Source organism: Sciurus carolinensis, chromosome 6 (genome assembly GCF_902686445.1).
Source record: "Sciurus carolinensis chromosome 6, mSciCar1.2, whole genome shotgun sequence".
In the NCBI taxonomy this organism is placed as follows: Eukaryota; Metazoa; Chordata; class Mammalia; order Rodentia; family Sciuridae; genus Sciurus; species Sciurus carolinensis.
Genome location: NC_062218.1, coordinates 1067971 through 1087346, shown reverse-complemented (window position 1 = coordinate 1087346; position 19376 = coordinate 1067971). Strand labels below are relative to the sequence as shown.

General features: G+C 57.8%; 1 long non-coding RNA gene across 2 annotated transcripts; it reads right to left on the bottom strand.

The window, feature by feature from the left end:
* Positions 1–14413: 14413 nt before the first annotated feature.
* LOC124986473 (uncharacterized) lies at positions 14414–19348 on the bottom strand. Of its 2 annotated transcripts, XR_007109008.1 has the most exons (4): positions 18859–19348; positions 17888–18003; positions 16273–17580; positions 14414–15957 (listed from the first exon to the last, which is right to left on the bottom strand). It is a non-coding gene; the product is annotated as an uncharacterized LOC124986473 (long non-coding RNA). The 2 variants fall into 2 exon arrangements; XR_007109007.1 differs by having other exon boundaries at positions 16273–18003.
* Between the last annotated feature and the right edge of the window lie 28 nt (positions 19349–19376).

The window sequence follows — 19376 nt, the reverse complement described above, 5'->3', positions numbered from 1 at the left end:
CCTCTGGGGGAGACGGACAGGCATGGCATCTGGGGGGACCGTCAGAGGAGGAGCCTGCTGCAGGGCCCCCCCGCCTGCGGAGGCGCAGCCTGCACCTCACTGTCCCAGCCCCTCCCGGCCCGAGGTGGCTGTGGGGTCAGGAGGAGCAGGGCTCCACAGGGACCAGCCTCCCTGGTCCTGGTTGCTTCACTGCCACCTAGTGTTCTGCTAAGGGCCCAGGAAGTCAGTGTGCACAAATCCCACTCAGGAACACTCCTGTGTCTCAGATTAATGTCCCCCCAGAGCCCCACAATCCTGCCTGCATGCCCAGCAGTGTGTGCTACATGTACCTGAAGACACACGTGCGAGAGTGTCCCCAAAGCCCACCCTGGATTGAGTGTGGAGGCACACACCTGTGATCACAGCAGATCGGGAGGCTGAGGCAGGAGGATCACAAGTTCAAAGCCAGCCTCAGCAACTCAGCAAGGCCCAAAGCAACTTAGCAAGACCCTGCCTCTAAATAAAAAGCAAAAAAGGCTGGGGCGGGGCTCAGTAGTTAAGCACCCCTGGGTTCAATCCCTAGTACCAAAGGAAATGCCCATGCTGGGCATGGCAGGAATGCCAACCCACAGCCCAGCTCAGCATCGGGAAGAGCCCTCAGCGGAAGGCACTGGTCTCTGGGAAGGTGTTGAGGTTCCGTGTCCCGACGCCCTAGTACCTGTGAAGCCATCTTAACGTGGAGATCGGGCTGCTGCAGACGTAGGCAGAGGTGGCCTAACTGCTACGGACCTCGTGTTCGCACAGGAAGGAGAGAGGCCTGAGGTGCAGGGGGCGAGCGCGCTGCAGTGAGACTGAGGCCACAGCTGTGGGCACCCCAGGGGCAGCAGTGGCCGCAGGGTGGAGAGGAGCAAGGCGGAGATGGGCCCAGCCCAAGAGCTCCAGGACCTCCACCGTGACGCCGTGGCTTGGCCTCCAGCCTCTGCCTGCAAGACCAGCCTCCTCCTGTTCTTGAAGCCACTGGTCAGTGAACAGTTAAGGATCAGGGAACCCAATGCCTGCAGGCTCAAAAATCTGTATGAAACCTTGAAACAGTTATTCAATATTTTTATTAACAAGTACTTGTAGTTTGATGACAGTTTTTGGAAAATTCAAGTTAAAAACTTTCAATACAAATTTAAAATGAAGCCCTTAAAAATCCCAACTTGACCAGATATGAAACAATTTAAAAGCAAAGGTGTATAGAGAAGACCCTGGCTTCTTAAAAACACACACTTGTCATCACCCACGGAGGCAGCCCAGAGCGGCCCGGCGCTGCGGACTTTCCCGCCTGGCCCCACCCGGCCCCTTGCTGCTGAGCTTGGGTGCATCCATGGTGGTGGGTGGCGGAGACCTACGCAGAGCGGGCTCAGCTGCCGCCTCTACCACCTCGGAACAGGTGTCTGCAGGGCCACGGGGTGGTGCAGGGCCAGCCTGGGGGAGGCCCACGTGGTTCTCCTCGTCCTCCCGGGCACCCCCTAGGCTGCAGCTCGGCCTGGGCGAGGGTGGAGGGCCTGCACAGGGGGCTGCTCAGGGCTGTCTGGGGTCCGCTCTCCACCCCGGCCACTGATGGAACCCCTGTAACGTTTGACTCCCCCAAAACGTGAGGGCCAGCCGCCTGCTGTCGGCCAGAAACCTTGACGGCAACACGGAGAGCTGATCAGCGGGCTTGTGTGTCACACGGGTTACAGGAGGCGGGAGACACGGGGACCTTGAGAGGCACCTGACCTGGGCAGGCCAGTGCCACCAGCACCTGAAGGGACCACCAAGACGCAGGCTACCTGGCTGCGTGGCTGTGCTCAGTGCCGTCTCCACAGGGAGGGCTCCCGAGCTCTGGCCACAGGCCTGTGCTGGCCTTTGTCCACCTGCGTGGACACATTCGTGTACCTCTTGCTGTTTTTTCGACACTGCAAGGCTCTGCAGGTCTTCCGGAAGCTTCCAAAGGGTCCAGATCGCCGGACACCTCCGCGTTCAGGGCAGCTGCAGAGCTCAAGCCGGCCATTTGAGGTTCACCTGTGCTGTCCCCTGGCCACCACAGCCACAACGGGCAGGCTCTCCAGGTGTCAGGAATCAGGCCACCTGCAGTGGACGCTGGCCCTGAGCCACACTCCAGCCCCAGGGGCCCCTTCCTGTCCATACCAGCCCTGGTTCCCTCCGTCCAGAACAGCTTCTTTGCGAGCCCCACCTCCAGGCTCAGCTTCCACTGGCCATCTCCTCTGGACGTCTGCTCGACCCAGCAGCTGTCACACCGGAGACTGCCCATCCCTGCTCCAAGTTTGGGACCTCACTCCTGGAGGTGTCTGGGAGGCACCTGGTCCCCAGAGGCTGTGGAGCGTTTTCAGACAGGTGAACAGGAGGGTGGTGGGTGAACAAAGGGCCTCCCCACGTCTGCCTCCTGACCCAAACCCGGTGCCCGGGCAGCACTAGAGGTGGGCGCTGCGTCGGGCACTCGTTCTCTGAGGAAGTGCCGACTCTTCACTGTTAGTGAGGTGAGCTAAAGCCGAACGTCCAGAGGGTTCTCTTGAGAATGCAGAAGCCATGCTCCTGAGCCAGCCGCCTGGGCCCCCTCTTCTGCCGGGCAGTGCCCACTCTGCTCTTTACCGTCGGATTTGTGCTCTCCACTGAGTGACCTTTAGACACAAAGTCTGGGTGGTAAAGCCCAGAAAAGCCGGCAGTTCCTCTGAGGAAGCATTTTAATAAAAGCTCAGCAACACGGGAAGCGTGGTTTAAAGGGTAAACGGATTCCTCTGTGTTTGGTTTTTCTGTTTTTCACTCCACGATCCTCCTTTGATCTCTCTGGATTCTTCTGACCAGACCAAAGGGCACGGCAGCTACCTGTTTCCTGATTGCCCACGGCAGGAAAAGGGAACCTTCCCCTTTCTGAACCCCTGCTGATCTGCAAGGCCTGTGCCTCTGGTCCCGGTGGAAGGCACTGCTCCCCTCCCAGGAGGAGCGGGGTCACGAGCACCATGCACCCAGCACTGCCCCTGCGACCAGCAGCCCCCAGGGGAGGCCAGGGCCCTCCCAACAGACCCGCATCCCACGCCAATGCCTTCCGGTGCCAGGGTGCCCGACACAGAGACCCACCACCCGCCTGCCTCCCCTGTGCTCCTAGAGCCCAGTGCTCGCCACGGGCCAGGGAACTAGGGTCGGGAGGTGGCGCCCAGGCTGCTCACCATCTGCAGAAGGCCAGTGTCCTGTGTCCACTCAAGAGCATGGGGTGGACTGAAGGGACACACTGAGTGACCCCACCTCTGCCGCGGGAACCAGCACAGACCAGCTGCGTGTGACCAGGTACCAGAATCCAGAGCTCAGAGGGGCGGACAGGGAGGACGCATCTTCCAGAGCAGGTGCTGCTGACTCAAAGGCCTGTTCAACACCACAAGGCCGCTCCTGATGGCGGCACTGCTGGCTTCTCCTCTCCGCTTTCTCTTTGAGCAGCTAGGAATTTAGGCTTTGATGTTGAGGTAAACTGCCCCACAGTCAAGCCTCAACCAGAGGAATCAGGGTTCTGTGGTTAGAGAGGCACCCCCGGCTAAGGCGGAGGTGCTGACAGGGACGCAGGGTTGCTCATTGGAGTTTTCCAGGAACCTGCTCAGAGGCCAGCAGCGGGGGCCAGTGGAGCCAGTGGTGGGGGCAGCTCTGCATCCCACCTGCCCCACAGGGACCCCAGCCCAGGAACCCAGAAGTCCCGCTGCAGGTTGGTCTACATTACCCACTGCAAGGGGCAGTGGGGCTGTGTCTGGCCAGCCTCCACAGGATAGCCAATGTCACCACTGCAACCTGTCCCGCCAGGGCCACCCTAGGAAGCAGGCCCAACTCAGTGCTGACAGTCTGGCACAGCACTGTCCCCGTGGTCTGTTTCCCCCCACCCCCACCCCACTGGGAGGCCCAGGTGCCTTCCAGGGAGCAACTGCAGGAAGCACTGGGCTGGGTGGCAGCATCAGGACCCGCTGGCCAGCACCACCTGCCTGTGCCCTCACTAGGCCGAGGACCCCCCAGGAAGCAGAGTAGTCCGTTCGGGTTTGCCTTTGAGACCTGGGATCAGGGAGGTGGCTCTCAAGTCCTCAGCCCAGGCCATGAGTGTCCATTCTGCCTCCTGAGAAGTTGTGGGTGAGCCTACTCCTGCTCCCTGCCCGCCTCCCCAAAGGGCTCTGATTAGTCAAGAAAATGCCTAGCGCTGGCGGAGTCCCCACACTGCCTCTTCCCTCTGGAGAGGTCACCCACGTGGACACCAGCCTCAGAGGGTCAAAGGCCAGTGGACAGAAGTGGTGCAAGAAAAATCCAACATCCTATTTTCTCAAAGGCTTTGCTCTCCTGAGAATGCGTACTGAACTTGGCAAGGCAAGCAGGCATTGAGCACGCACAGCTGAGCGTGCGAGGCTGAGCGTGCGAGGCTGAGTGTGCTCACCTAGAATCCACGTGCTGTCCTCCCCCAGAGCTAAGTTCCGCTTTCCCTGGAGCTGTTTGCCAGTGGGCGGGGGCCCCCACAGCTGGCACCTCATCTGCGCCCTTGGGCGGTGCGCGCCTAGGCAGCACTGAAGGCAGGGCACCCTTGTCATCTGTGACGCTCGGAGCCAAGGCCCAGCTGGCGTGGTGACCCGTGTGAGCAAAGCAGCGTCCTCAAGCCTTTCCAAGGAAACTTCACTTCCCAGATGTCCCTGTTGTTCCCTAGCAGTGAAGGCTGGGGGAGAAGGGACGCACAGCGCGAGGCTCCGGGTGAGGCCCGACCTTCCACATGCTCGGGTTCCTCTCCTGTTTGTTCTGCCCTGGCTTTATCCACCCCACTGCAGTCCCGGGAGGAAGCAGGCAGAACTCGGGGAAGTGGCTAGCTAAGAACCCTGCTCTGGGCCTGCCACCCTGGCATCCACCTGTGATCCAGCAGCTCGGGAGGCTGAGGCAGGAGGATCTGGCGTTCAAGGCCAGCCTCAGTGAAACCCTATCTCTAAATAAAATACAAAATAGGGCTGGAGAGGCAGCTCAGTGGCCAAGTGCCCAGAGTTCAATCCCAGGTACCCACACACACAAAAGGACCCTGTTCTGCCCCTTCTCGGGCAGGGTTCCCAGCTGCGGAGCCTCAGTTTGCCCTTCTGTCCCCTGGAGCTGGCGCCAAGCTCAGATAGGTGTGGGAAGGACTGGCACGCGCTCAGGCGCGAGCCTGGGGCCAGCAACATCTTGGATCATGTGACTTCAGGTCCCGCGTGGTCTTGCCCTCTTGCCTGTGTCCTGAACAACAGGGTTGACAGCTCCAGTTCCGGAAGTGAGACCAGGGCACTGACCCCATCCATGGGCCCCTGGTGACCTCCCCACCCCACCTCTTGACACCCGCGCACGGGCTGGATCCCTGACACACACCGGCAACACCAGCACTCAGCCACAGAGCCAGCCCGGCAGGACCGCACACCGGGAATCCACCAAGCCCAACCCCTGAGGGCTGAGCCCAGGTCCCGGCAGGACCGGCAAGGCCTGGGTGCTGCTAAGGGTGGGTCCCTGGAGACAGGGCTGCTGTGTCCTGGTGCCCGGGCAGGTGTACCGGGCACAGAGGAATGGCCTCTCTACCCACGCTGCCCCTGGGAGCGGGCATCTCTTCCTTGGTCTCAGCCTAACCCTCCCCGGGCTGCCGCTGCCTTGTCCTGGTGAGGGAGGGCACTTGGCCAACACACGTCCCATTCTCTCCCATCTGGTCTTCCCAGGGACGAGGCCAGGCTCTGTGCAGCCTGTGGTTCTGCACCACCAAGTACAGAGGGAGGACGCCTTGCCCACCCGGCCCAACCACCCGCCCAGCTCCTGCCAGCCCGCTCTCCACCTGCTGAATCCCCTGCCTTAACTGGACGCCCCTTGCTGGGCTGGCTGGTGTGAGCTGGGACACCGGCCCACATCTGCCCAGGGCACACTTAGTGTTCTTGGCCAGCCAAGAGTTACCTTCCCAGTGAATGTCCCCCACAGAGGAGGGAGGGCTCAAGGGCCAGTGCGGGGTAGGCAATAGGGTCCTGGCCTGGGCCCTGGGGGAGCAGGTGCTGGCGGACCTGGCTGGCTTGGGGCCTTGGTGAATGTATCACACTCCCCCAAGTCAGAAAAAGACTAAAATCAATCAGGTTGGGAGGAGCCCCGAGATGGAATACGAGCAGCAACAAGTGAGTTTTACTGGGGCAGGGGGGAGAAAGCCCCCCCGCACATGAGGGAGACGGTGCTCCACTGTAGACCGCAAGGCAGGGAGGGCTGTGCAGAGCTGCCTTGTTAGTAAGTCTCCTTTGCACAGAGACCTGAGTTAGAAAATATAAAATTACTTTGTGTCTATTCCACAACCCAGCAAGCAAACAAACCGATTATGGGTAATCAGAGCCAGCTCCATAATTTGCAAGACCCAGTGCAAAATGAGACTGCAGAGCACCTGAGGACGCAGGGCCACACAGAACTCATCAAGAGTGCAGCTTTAGACTCGCCCTTCTGGGTGTGAGGGGTCCCTGGGGAGGGGCAGGAGGGTGGGAGGCAGCACAGGCCCTGGGCGGCCGTGGGGTGGGGAAGGGCAACCAGGCACGGATTGTCACCCCTGGGGGCCTGGCGCTGGGCCCCGCAGACTGAGCATGCCTGGGATGTGAGTTCTAATGCCAGAGGCCTCGGGCTCCTGCAGAAAGCTGAAGGGGTGGCCAAGGCCCCCAGGGTGTGCAGAAAGGGCACAGAGCCAATGCGAAGGGCTCGGAAGCCAGACCCAAGACCACGGGGGCAAAAAGTGAATATCAACAGCAATGGCTTATGACCCACCGATTCGCTGATGCCCACAAGATCATTAGGTAAGTACATGGGGAGAAGGGAGTGCTGGCCTCTCAGAATTCCAGGGACAAATGCTGAGGGAGGGACGGGGACCGAGGACAGTCCTTGGCACACAGCGCAGGAATAGCAGCTTGGCCAGAACCATCAAGGGCCATCAAAGTTAGCAGGCGAAACTGTAATGGTGAGTGGGACATCGCTTAGCCAGTCTCAGTCCCTCTCCAGAGAACGGAAGGAACATGGGGCAGCTGCAGTGGAGAGGCCTGCGGACACCCTCACCCGGCGGTGCGGCTGGACAGGCCTGCACCCCAAGCCTCCTGGAAGACGCCTGAGGAGGCCCAGCACTGGTTCTGTGGGTCCCTCGCCAAGGCAGGTCCCCTTCTGGCCAGGAGGAAGCAGCAGCGTGCCCTCCTTCAGCCGTCAGGAGCCACCCTGTGCCTGGGGAGGCCGCCAGGGAGAAGGGACGTGGGTCCTGGAGAGGGAGGAGATGCCTACACAAGGCCTGCAGAGCACTTCCTGCCCCTCACCAGCGTCCACGGCCTCCTATGAGCTCTTCTCTGACTATGGAAGACACTGACCCCTAGGGACACTGCAGGACGGGCCGGAACTCTCTGTGCAAAATTGCAAACGAATTCATAGGCCTGAATCATTTAAAGTGGACATTTGAAGAGTCACAGAGTTCACACACGAGATTCCCTTTCGTCCTTAGAGTAGAACTGGTCAGGGATACAGTGTCACCTGGAAGAGCTCTTCTCTTCCCTCAGTGTCGTCGTGTCCTGGCTGCTTCCCCGCACTGCAAAAGAACCTCGAAGTCGCCTTGCTTGGAAATAAGGTCTTTGTAGACACACTAGTTAGGATGAGGTCATGCTGGATGGTGGTGGGTCCCAAATCCAGGGACTGATGTCCTCATGGAGGTGAAGTAGCCCTGGGGGCAGGGGAGCCACCAGTGGGCAGGAGCGGGAACATGCTCTGGGCCCAGGAGCAGCAGGGCTCACTGCCCCCAACACAAAACAGCAGGGAGGCCTGGAATGGACACCCAGCTTCCAAAGCCAGCCTGCCACCCTGGATCTCAGGCTCAGGTCCCAGACCTGAGAGGACTGTGCTGCTGTCTTGAGCCAGGTAGCACATGGTCGGTTGTCATGGCAACCCCACCAGGGTGGCAGTCCACTCCCCACGTACGTCTCTAGCAAGGTCTGCCTTTCCTTCCCTCCTTGTTGTGCGTCCCTCTCCTGAGAGAGACCCGCAGGCTCCACAGTGAAAACCATAGTTCAGGGGCCATCAGAGAGGCCTGGTTGTGGACGGTCCCGCTTCCCCACCTCGTGGAAGGCCATTTCCTGAGGTCTCCCTGTCCTTTCCTGTGGCCAGTCTTCCTTCCTTCCTGAGATGGGGTTGGGGTGGGGAACTTGAGCATTCTCATCTCCCTGGCAGCCCTGTGTCCATTCACCTTTGATTTGATCATTGCAAATTCATTCATGCAAATATTTACTTTTTTAAAAAAATGGATGTTATGTTTTAGAACAATTTTAGGTTCACAGCAAAATTGAGCAGAAAGTACAGAGATTGCCCAGGTGCTTCCTGTCCCCACCACAGACCCAGCACCCCAATCTCAATATCCACCACCGGATGGTTCATTTGTCACAGCTGGTGACACACATCATAATCAACCGAAGTCATAGCCTACATCAGGGTCCCCTCTGGGTACTGCATATTCTGTGGCCTCAGAAAATGTTCACTGACATGGATCCCATGGCAAAATATGGTGGTTTTCTAAGAAGACGCAGAGGACTGGGGTGTAGCTCAAGGGCGGAGCCCTTGCCTGGCAGGCACGGCACCACAAAGAAAGAAGAAGACATGGTGGACACACACCTGCTCCTGTGTCTCGCTGTGTGACACCGAGCTGCCTGGGATTCACCAGTAAGAAGGCCAACACCAGCTACAGGCCCTCGGCCTTGAGCCAGAACCTCGAGCATTTGTAGCCACGGGAGACACGCCCGCGGAGCTCCTTGAACTTGGTGACAACCACAGAGTGTCAGGCCTTCTGGTGGCTCCATGCGCCTGCCTTCTGGGGTCATCAATACCTGACTGTCTGGAAGGATGAGAACTTGTCCTTTTCCACTCTCTTCCCGAGGGACATCTTGGCTACGTCCACGATTGGGCAGTTGTGAATGCAGCGACGATGTGTGCGGGTTTGTGTGGACAGTCTTCAGCTGCTTTTCTGAACGCCATTGGGCGTGATTGCTAACCGTCCAGAAGAGCTTGCTTGGTGTGGTAAGGAGCCCTTCCCCATCTTTCAAGGCAGCTGAGCACCCTGCGCCCAGCAGCAGCCAGCAGGTTCCTCGCTGGCACCAGGAGTGCCAGTGTTTGGGTCCTGCCACACCGACTGTGTGGTCTCTGGCTGCTCGACTTTGAGCTCTGACAACAGATGACACGGAACATCTCTGGTCTGCTGTTCGCCCCTGTGTCCTTGGGGAGGTGTCTGCTAGGTCTCCTGAGCACATCTAATCCGGTTACTTGCTTTCTTCTTCTGTTGAGCTTTGAGTGCTTTATGTGGAGCCTGGTGGCACAACTCGTAATCCCAGCCACTGGGGAGGTTGGGGCAGGAGGATCATGTGCTCAAGGACAGCCTGGGCAACTCAGACTCTGTCTCAGCAACAGAGAGATGCGCTTTGTACAGCAGCCCTTTAGCAAGGTGCCTTTTGCACCTGCAGGCTTGCCTTCTTTTCTCTTGACAGTCTTGCAGATCAGAAATGCTCAGTTTTACAGCATTCTGGTTGTGCCTCTGGCATGCACCAAGGGTCACTTGCATGCCCAGGCATCCAGGACTCCCTCTGTGCCATCTTCCAGGACTGCTGTGGCCCCACTGCTTGTCCAGCACTCTGGTCTGCGCTGCATTTGCTCCTGTGCGGGGTGCAAGGTCTGCCTCCTCTTTGTTTCTGCATGTAGATGTCCAGCTGTCCAGACCCTCCCTCTCCCACTGAGAACCTTTGCTCAGCTGTCAAGGACGGTAGGTTCTATTCCCATGGCTCATCCGGGCACCCTACCTGCCCTGTGGGCATGTGTGCCTGCTCCCTGCCAGCACACCTGGCCCTGGTCACACAGCTACCACACAGACACTGAATTGGCCCGGCCAGTCAGGGCCAGCTCCTCCCCTTTCCATGAGTCCTTGGGGTAAGCAGGAGGCGATGATCGAACCGCACCTTCTCAAAGGACTGTCCAGTTGTCCCAAGAAGATCGTCGTCAAAACTGCACCTCAGCCCCCTCCGTGTACTTGGAATCTCGCGCTCGGGACTCACCTCTGCAGGTCCTCTTCTCTTCCACGGCTCGTGGGATCCCCACCTGGAATTCAAACCTCTGCACCAGCAGAAGGTTCTCAAGACCTCCTCACAGTGGCCTCGGTCTCTGTCCTGGAGCTGTGCCATTCCTCGGGGGTCCAGGGCCGGGTGTGGACTGTGGACAAGTCCTCCTCTGCTGGAGGACAGGGAGCCGGGAGCTCACAGCTGAGGGTCTGCTCCAGAGGTGGAGGCCGTGCCCTCCCAACCCGACCAGTGAGACTCGTCAATGGAATCGACGGAGCACTTATCCTTCCAGCGCTGACGTTAGCCAGACCAGGCCTCTCCTTGAAGTCATCATTTCAGATCTGCCACGGACACAGTGTCACCAGGGCCAAAGCTCGTCTCTTCAAAAGGACCACTGACCCCGGAAACAGGGCCTAGTTCACCTCTGACTGAAGTTTGAGTCCCACCAAAGCTTTACTTCCCCCCCATGATTCTGGGGAAGAGGCCTAGCCCTCCACATGGAGTGGAGACCAGCGTCCCTTCCCCACTGGGCTTGGGTACCCAGCTCCTAACTGGCACTTCTGGTTTCAAGGGAGGCTCGCGAGCACAAACCTGGAACTGCCCTGGGGTACCCTGGCTGGTGGCTCCTCTCAAGGCAGCCTGTGCTCAGAGTCCACACACCATTCCATTCTTTCAGCCAGAAAATGGGTGCTGGGTGTGAGTGGCCCTCAGTGCCCTGCCCTTTAAGACGGACTTCACCACATCCTCCCAGTCTCCGAAGTGCAACGCCAGGCAGTATTAACAACTTGTAAAAATCGTTTCAAAAATCGATGGAATGTCCTGTCCTAGAAGGACGGTGATCACTGTTGCGGCACATGTATTGACTTGATATCAAAATGGATGGCGTTTCGTGCCTTTCACCTGAAGCAAAGGCCTGGCTGGAGGAGATGACATCACCTCCCAGCCACAGATGCCAGTGGCCCTGGCAGTCAGGACAGGGACGACCTGGCAAGGGGGCCCAGGCCATGCAAGGACAAGAGCCAGAAACCGCGATGTTCCAAACAAAGTCACATGCTGGCGGCCCTCAACGGACCCTGTGATCAAAATCCTGGAGTCTGAGTGCAGAGGAGTGGTGCACAAATTGTGTGTGTGTGTGTGTGTGTGTGTGTGTGTGTGTGTGTGTGTGCGTGCACACGTGCGTTTGCTTGTGCAAGTTGGGAGGGCCAGGGGCAGGCAGACCTTGGAGAGGTGGGCAGACAGGCAGGTCTGTGGGTCCCTGGCAGCACTCGCAGCCTGACCTGGTCATCAGGACTGCAGGACACCAGCCAAAGTCCCAGTGCTTCCAGTTCCCAAGTGGCCCTTTGGCAAAGTCTTAGCCTTGGGACAGGCGGCCTGTGGGCCATAGGGTAGAACAGCAGAGGAACACGAGCTGGTCAGCAGTGGACTCTGGGCTGCCTGGATCTGCTGCTGAAGAAACCACTGGCCCACGTGGCTCTCTGCAGCACTCAAACTCCTTCCTTCTCTCTTTTTGAGCTTTTTGTCGTTGCAGATGGACAGAATGCTTTCATTTACTTGTCTGTTTTTATGTAGCGCTCAGGATGGAGCCCAGGGCCTCACGCGTGCTCGCGTGCTCGGCAGGTGCTCTGTTGCCCCAGCCCTCTTCCCTCTCTCCTCCCTTCCATATGCAGAGCCCGAGTCAGTGGGGGTCCTGCCCGCCGGCTTTTTTTTTTTTTTTTCACCCTCAGTGACACACCCAGAGCCTCTTAATCTTCAGCATCTCTTAATCCAATCACATTTACCAAGACAGATGGGGAGGAGAAATCACCAAGAAAACTCAGGGAGGTGCAAAGCCAGGATCTACACCTTAACTGAACCTGCCACGTCTGGAGCCAACTGCCCATTGTTGTTGCTTTTCTTCTCTGCAGGGAACTGCTGGGGAGGCTGGAAACCCGACATGGACCAACTACCTGGAGGGGTGAGAGGTGGGGGTCTGGCAGGGGGCATCTAGGGTCAGTCCTGCCAGCTTGACCATCTGGGAACTAAAACAGAGACACCATGTCACATGCTCATCAACTTGAGGGTGGGGAGGAGAAGACGTGGTTAAGAGAAGGGACCTAAAACTTGAGGACAGTCTTCCCAACAAGGAGAACTCTGTGCAGATCCACACGCCATCATCATGCACAGTTGACCCTGGCCACCGAGAGCAGCCCCCTGGCATAAGAACTGGCTAAGAAGGTGATAAGTGCCCCCAGAAGACTGCTTGGGAGATGGTCAGAATATCACATTGGCTCACAGGCCACCATGAATGGACTTAGCTAAGGAGAAGCATCCGTACAACTTCCGGGAGGGTTTCAGGCTTGCTAGATATACACAAAGATTATACAGGACATACTCATAGTCTTGATATTCAAATTTAACTGAGTGACCTGGATTTCCCTTTGCCAAATGTGGCAACCCTGGTAGGGCCTGTGCACTACCCACCCCAATTCTTCATACAAAGGCAGGGACCAGGGAAGATAGGTTGAATGTGGACAATCTGGGTTCCGACAATGACTGTCCACCGGCTTTTTGGTCCCGATGCACCCCTGCCCCAGCCCTGCTGCACCTGTGCTGGGGCCTGCCCCGGGCCCTCCCGCTCTGCTGCACCGCTGGGAGGGCGTGAGCACAGGTGTCCACAGCAGGGCGGCCCCAGCCCCTCAGAGGACACGCCGGCTCCCTGCAGTGCTCACGGAGGCGGAGCCTCCTGCAGACCCAGGCCTGGCCCACTCTCCTCCTACTCTTTCTCCCACCTGCATCCTGGGAACACACATCCGTGGGGACTCCCTGCTGCCGCTCAGTTCCTGACATCTCCCCAGAGCTCCCCCTCTGCAGTCTGCCTGGCCACTGGTCCTGGGGCTCTGGTTAAACCCTTCCCAGAGGCTGGCAGGGACATGAGACCCGGGTCAGTTCAGTGGGTCCATGCTGGTGACCACATCTGCACACGCTGGCCCCAGGGGAGCCTTGCCAGGGTGTGGCTGCATCACACCGCCATGCCCAGCTCCCGAAGGGATGTTGTGTTGGCAGCCATGGTCTGATTTCCGCTCAGTTCAAGTCGGGGAGACTTTGAGAGGAAGGGTGGCAGACTCAGCACCCCTCAAAAAGAAGGGGGAGGCCTTGAGCCAATGTCAATACAAGCAAAACTCAAGAACAAATTAGCAGGAACCAGAGGCCATGAGCAAAGGGCTCCTGTCCCCAGCTGAGGACGCGTTAGAGCAGTCCGAATGCCGAGAACTCACTACACAGGGCTCGCATTTCAGGGCCCTCCAGACATCTCCAGCTGCAGGTGGCGGCAACAAAGATGGCCTTTGAAGGCTACAGGAGGGAGGAAGGTGACATGTGGCCCCAGAGGATTCTCTGGAGTACACAGACTGCTGCAGAGTTTCCAGGACACTGCTGATGGGGTGTAGCGAAACATTTACTAAAACATCTCTGGAAATACAAGAACTAAAATGTACACTGCTATGGCGTGGACGTGAGGTGTCCCCCACACGCTCACGTGTGAGACAGTGCAGGAAGGTTCAGAGGAGGGATGACTGGGTTGTGAGGGTCTCAACCAGTCAGTGACTTAATCCCTGGTGGGATTAACTGAGTGGTAACTGGAGGCAGGTGGGTGTGGCTGGAGGAGGTGGACACGGGGGTGTGGCTATGGGGTATTTATTTGTATCTGGAGAGTGGAGTCTTACTCTGCTTCCTGATGATTTTGTGGGCTGCTTCCCTCCGCCACACTCTCCCGCCATGTTGTTCAGCCTCACCTTGAGCCCCAAGGAATGGAGCCTGCTGTCTGTGGACTGAGACCTCTGAAACTGTGAGCCCTCAAACTTCCTCCTCTGAAATTGTTCTTGTTGGGTCCCTCAGTCACAGCAGCAAAAAAGTGACTAAAACTTACACTAAGTGGAAGAAGGTAGAATAATGCACTTTATTATTATTATTATTATTATTATTATTATTATTATTATTCTGGAATTGAACCCAGGGGTACTTAACCACTGAGCCACATTCCCAGCCCTTTTTATTCTTTATTTTGAGACAGGGTCTCGCTAAGTTGCCCACGGCCTCACTAAGTGGCTGAGGCTAGCTTTGAACTCACCACCCCGGTGCCCACCTCCCAAGGCATTTTGATACAGGCATGCGCCACAGCACCTGCAGCACTGATCCCTCGGTTACAGTTGTATCCAAGACCTTCAAGCTGGACTCTCTCTGTAAGTGGGAGATAGGGTTGGGAGAGACAGACAACAGCAGCCAGACACACAGCACAGAGCCAAGGAAAGAGCCAGGGAAAGAGAAGAAGGAAGGTCTGCCGAAGGGAGAGGTGGAGGGGGACCTCGTGAACAGAGGTAGGTGCACACAAGTCTTCCAGAAGAAGGGACGAGACAGACCACGGCTGGAGAAGGGCCGTCCACAGTGTGCCGAGAAGCTGCTTTGCTTTTTCATTAACTACAAGTAAGGTAGGGAATGAAGTAGTTGTTTGAATGAAGAAGTTGTTTGAAGAGACAGGAGGTTTAAAAGAGTCCTAGAGTCCTTTAGGGCAACACTCGCTGGGAAAACATCCCTGGACCTGAGAGCCAAGAGCACGTCTGCAGGGAAAGTCTAGAGCAGAAATCGACTCCACGTGGACTCTTCATTGGTGGTAGTGAGCGGGCAGGAGTCCATGCCTCAGGGGTGTGAGGTGGGGCCGGGACGGGTGCAGGCACCACGCCAGGGCCACTGGGTGCAGGCCCTGCCCTCGATGCCCGAGGCTCTGCCTTCTGCCTGGGTCCAGTCAGGTCTCGCCACACACTGGGGAACGTGGAGTGGTCTTCTGTGGTCTGGCCTGCAGCCGTTGACTGATGGACCTCCCCCATCCTCGGGCCCTCGTGACCAAGCCCAGGACATCTCAGAATCTCTCCCTTGTTGGTGGGCAACACAGAGCCCATGGAGCGGGTGGAAGGAAGCCACGCGGGCAAGACCTGCGCCCTCTCTGCTCGTGCACATCTGCGGCCCCACCATCCTCACTCACACGTCACCAGCGCAGCTCGGTCAGCTGTTGGTGCCCTGAGCTTCGGGTAAGGGAGGAGAGTGCCAACGCTCCCAGCTTCTCTGTCTGCCCTCAGGGGACACAGGGTTCAGCCCAGCTCCTGCAGTGGGTCCCTGCCCTGGGCAGCCAGGATCGGAGACACCCGCCGGATCCTTCTGTATGCCCCTGTGGGACCCCACCTCCTGCTCCTGGGGAGGGCTCTTAACCCCTCCCGAGGCTTGAGACCTCTGGAGGTCCCAGGTGCCCATGAGGTCCAGGTCCTGAGTCCTCTGGATGGCAAGGGGCACTGGGCAGATCCCTTCCCATGTCCACTGCCCAGCTTTCTTCTGCAGGGGTCAAGTGCAAAGCTCAGCAGTGTCATGAGCCGGACCCCAGACCCAGGAGTCCCACCTGTCTCATCAGCATAAAGGCACAACCATCACCCCTGTCCTGAGGCCCTGGGGCACCGAATTGAATCGTGGTATGAACAGGCCTCGGGACAGGGATTCCATGTGGCGGTTCTTCTTCCTAAGCCACCTGACACCACGTCTTGGGCCATGCCAGGTGTGGACCAGCCTGTGACTTGGCCGTGTGTCTGGAAGGCGGGTGTTGTTGGTACCCACGGCCAGTGCCTGAGGAGCCCCTGGCTGGGTCCAGGGGCAGAACCAGAGGGTCACTGTTGTGCTCCGTCAAGGGGCAGTCTCAGCGGCAGCAGAGACGGCTGGACGCAGGAGGGGCTTCCACGTGGAGCTGATGGGCAGCCTTGCGGCCAGGCAGAGGCTTCTCTCCACTGCAGAAGGGAGTCCTTTCCTTGAGTCTGCCGCTGTCAATGCGGTTTAGCTCCCCATGTGCTCCAGAGAATAGAATCTGTTATTTGTTCAAAAATAGGCTTCTGGAGGTAACTACAAACCCCCAGTACCGAGTCATGCTGAAAGCTCTGTGGGAAGCTGGCCTGGCTCTTTGAAAGATAATAACAGGGCTTGTGTGCTCCGGAGCTGAGACCTCCAATCTCACTGATTTTCCTTCTGGGGAGCTGGACCATCGTTGTGGGTGATAGCCCTGGTAGACCACGTCCATGCTGCATGCATGGCTGAGCCAGTGAATGGACGGCCCATGTCTGGATGCCTGAGAGCCCCCCCGCCCCACTCCAGACCAACCACACCCGACCTCCCTCTCTGATACCTGCGCCTGGTTAGGAAGAGGACAGCTGCTACTGCCCTGAAGCACTGGCCGGCTGTGGACCACCCCCAGGACCAGGCAGCAGATGGAGAAGCCCTTCTCTCCAAGCCTGCAAAGGCAAGTTCAATCATGACCAAATGTGGGCTCGCACACACAGGTAAGGCCTGTGGTCTTCAGAATGCACATGCCAGAAACCCCAAAAGCCTGAGCAAACAAGCAGCAGCAGCCTCGCACGCTCACCCCTGGGAGTGAGGTGTGTTCCCGGGCCCAGTAGGCCAGGGCAGGCGCCCTGCTGTCCTTTCCAACCCGTGCCGCAGGGCACCTGCCCTCACAGACACCCTCCCCTGCCCAAGGCAGCAGGGAGGGGCTGTGTCTGTGGCCCAGGACTTCACAGAGGGACTGGAGTCTTGGGTCTGTACTTCCTCAGGCATCCTGAGTTACCAGATGAGCCGCCGTCAGGGCTCATGGTGAACGAGGACAGCTTGGCCCAGCTACTTCACCTCTCTTCTGGAACGTTCTGGCCATTTCATGTACTAACAGCCTTCTTTGCCTAAGGGTCCTCAAGCGAGGGGCTGATAGAGCAGGATTGGCAGGTTGGGGGTTCTATGAGCATGGAGGCCATGCGCATGAATGCCCGATTCTCACAGGTCTGGAGAACGTCAGAGATGTGGGCCTTGTCCCTGTGGGTGGCTGGAGCGGGGCCAGTGTGAGCTCACAAGGCTGAAGCCATGCAGGGGACAGGGACAAATAAGTCCCCCTGCCTGAGAGGCATGGCGACCTTGCCTTTAATTGCACCCAGCTGCCCAGTGCACAGGGAGCCTGGCTGGCAGAGGGACAGGGGAGGCCAACGAGTCTGGGGCAGCCTTGCAGCCTTCCAGAAATTGAGTGACAAGCTGCCGCGTCAGGGAGAAGAATCGGAGGTGAGGGACTTAAGGGGCTCTCCTGGGTGACAGACGGCACCCTCCTCTAACGCTCTCCAAGGCCTTGTGGAGAATCTCATTTCCAGTCACTTTTCTAATGCTGCCAGGTGCTGCTGTGACTAGCGGCAGCCCAGCTTGGGCTCTGTAGTTGCCAGATGGATCTGAGCGCCCTTTCCCCAGGTGGACTTGAGCAGGGAAGAGGGTGGTGTCAGCCCGACCCTCTGCAGCAGACCTCAGAATGTCTGCTCAGCTGCATGGGTTCCTCCTCTCTCCACTACCCCCCACCACCAAGGGCAAACATCCTCTTCCACAGGCCACCACAGATGACCCGAGGTGAAGACTGACCCGGGCTGCATCATTCTGACTCCAGCTCAGAGAAAAGTTCCGGAACCTAACAGGAAAATAAGGCAACTGAAGATCAGGGAGAAATGAAACCATACCCCAGAGCTCCCGGGGCTTGGCAGCTCCAGACCTGGCTGCTCCCTGACCCTCAGGTGACGTGAGACCGCAACCCCTAGACCTGCCGATCCCCTTAAGCTTAGTTGCTGCAGTGGGTCTTTCATCACTTGCAAACCTCAAGGCCCAGGACATCACCCACAGGTTGACTGCAGCAAGAGTGACTGCTGTAGCGGGTCGGGTTGGGGCACATCTCTGCCTGGGAAGGGCCCCTACTTGTCCCTGGGGAGCAGGCAGGATACCTTTCACAAAGATTGCCTGCAGACATCAGCATGTGAGCCTGCTAGGGATGAATGTCCATCAGGGTATCAGGAGTCTCCATTTTTCTTTTATCAGGTCTGCTGAGCAGTGAGACAAACTGAGGGAAGGATGGAGACACAGGGTTCAGTTAGACACCACTACAATACTGATGCAAACAGGCTCAGCTCTGTAGTGTTTGGTAGCTTGAAACTGCCCCTGCCCTCAGCCTTCCCTAGAAGTCGCCCCTCTCCCACCTACTCTGACTGCCATCCAGCCTGGGAAAATGGGAGCCCTGGCTTCCTTCTCCTGGAGGACCTCTGCAGACCACTGCTCTGGGCCCTGGCAGGCCCCAGCTGTTCCACTTATTTTGTTTGCCTGTACCCATGTTGGCTTTATGTTATAAACAAAGAAATCATAAATAAGGTTAAAATGAAGCATAGTTTTATTTGGGTGCACAAGAGATTTGCAAATTGGGACAACAAAGATTAGCTAGACACTAAGTCTACCCTCTGCAGAGGGTAAGCAGGACCCAGGCTTCATTGTAAAAAGAAGCCATTCTTTGCAAAATATGAACAGGAGCCAGGTAAATCCAGTGGTTGGAGACTGACTGGGAAAAAAAAGAGGGGGGATGTCAAATTCTGCAAGTCCATTGGAGTGTCCATGTGGCAACCCGGCCACACTAATTTTTCTCAAAGCTGCAAAGTATCATTAGATTCTGGAACAGCATTCCCTCCGGAGCCTCTCTGCTCCCCTCACCAGGTCTGCATGGCCAGCTGCCTGTCAGGAGAGCCTCTAAGGCTCAGGAAGGAGTTCTGCTCTTTAGAGTATGCTGCAGCCATTCTTATTTTTGTTACCAATATCTTAACAACCCCCACTCCCCACACACACCCAAGAAATCAGGCGTTTAACTTTTGTGAGTCAAATTCTTTTTTGTTTGTTTTTGGTCCTAGGGATTGAACCCAGGGGCACTTACCACTGAGCAACCTCCCCGGCCCTTTCTATTTATTTTGAGACAGGGTCTAAGTTGCCAGGCTGGCCTTGAACTTGGAATCTTCCTGCCTCGGCCTCCTGAGTCACTGGAATGACAGGCGTGACCTCCCCGCGGCTCTTTATTTCGGTGCTGGGGATTTGAACCCAGGGCCTTGTGCTTGTGAGGCAAGCACTCTACCAACTGAGCTATCTCCCCAGCCCCTCGCGCGGCTCTTTTTTAAAAATTTCATGCTATAATCTCAGACGCAGAAGAGGGCCGCCAGGTCAGCACCGGCCTCCCTGTGTGGCCTCCATCCAGTGGCCTCGCGCCACCCTCTGCATGTTGCGGGGTCAGCAAGAAAACCTGGCCTCAGGCCCCCGCAGGCCCAGGCCCACGCCCGGCCGCCGCCGCCGGCCCCGACCCACTTCCCGAGGACCCGCCGGCCCGAACAGCCCCCGCCCCGCGGACCAGCAGGCGCCTGGACCCCGAGGCACTCCGGGAGGCCGGCGCAGTTGGGTGAC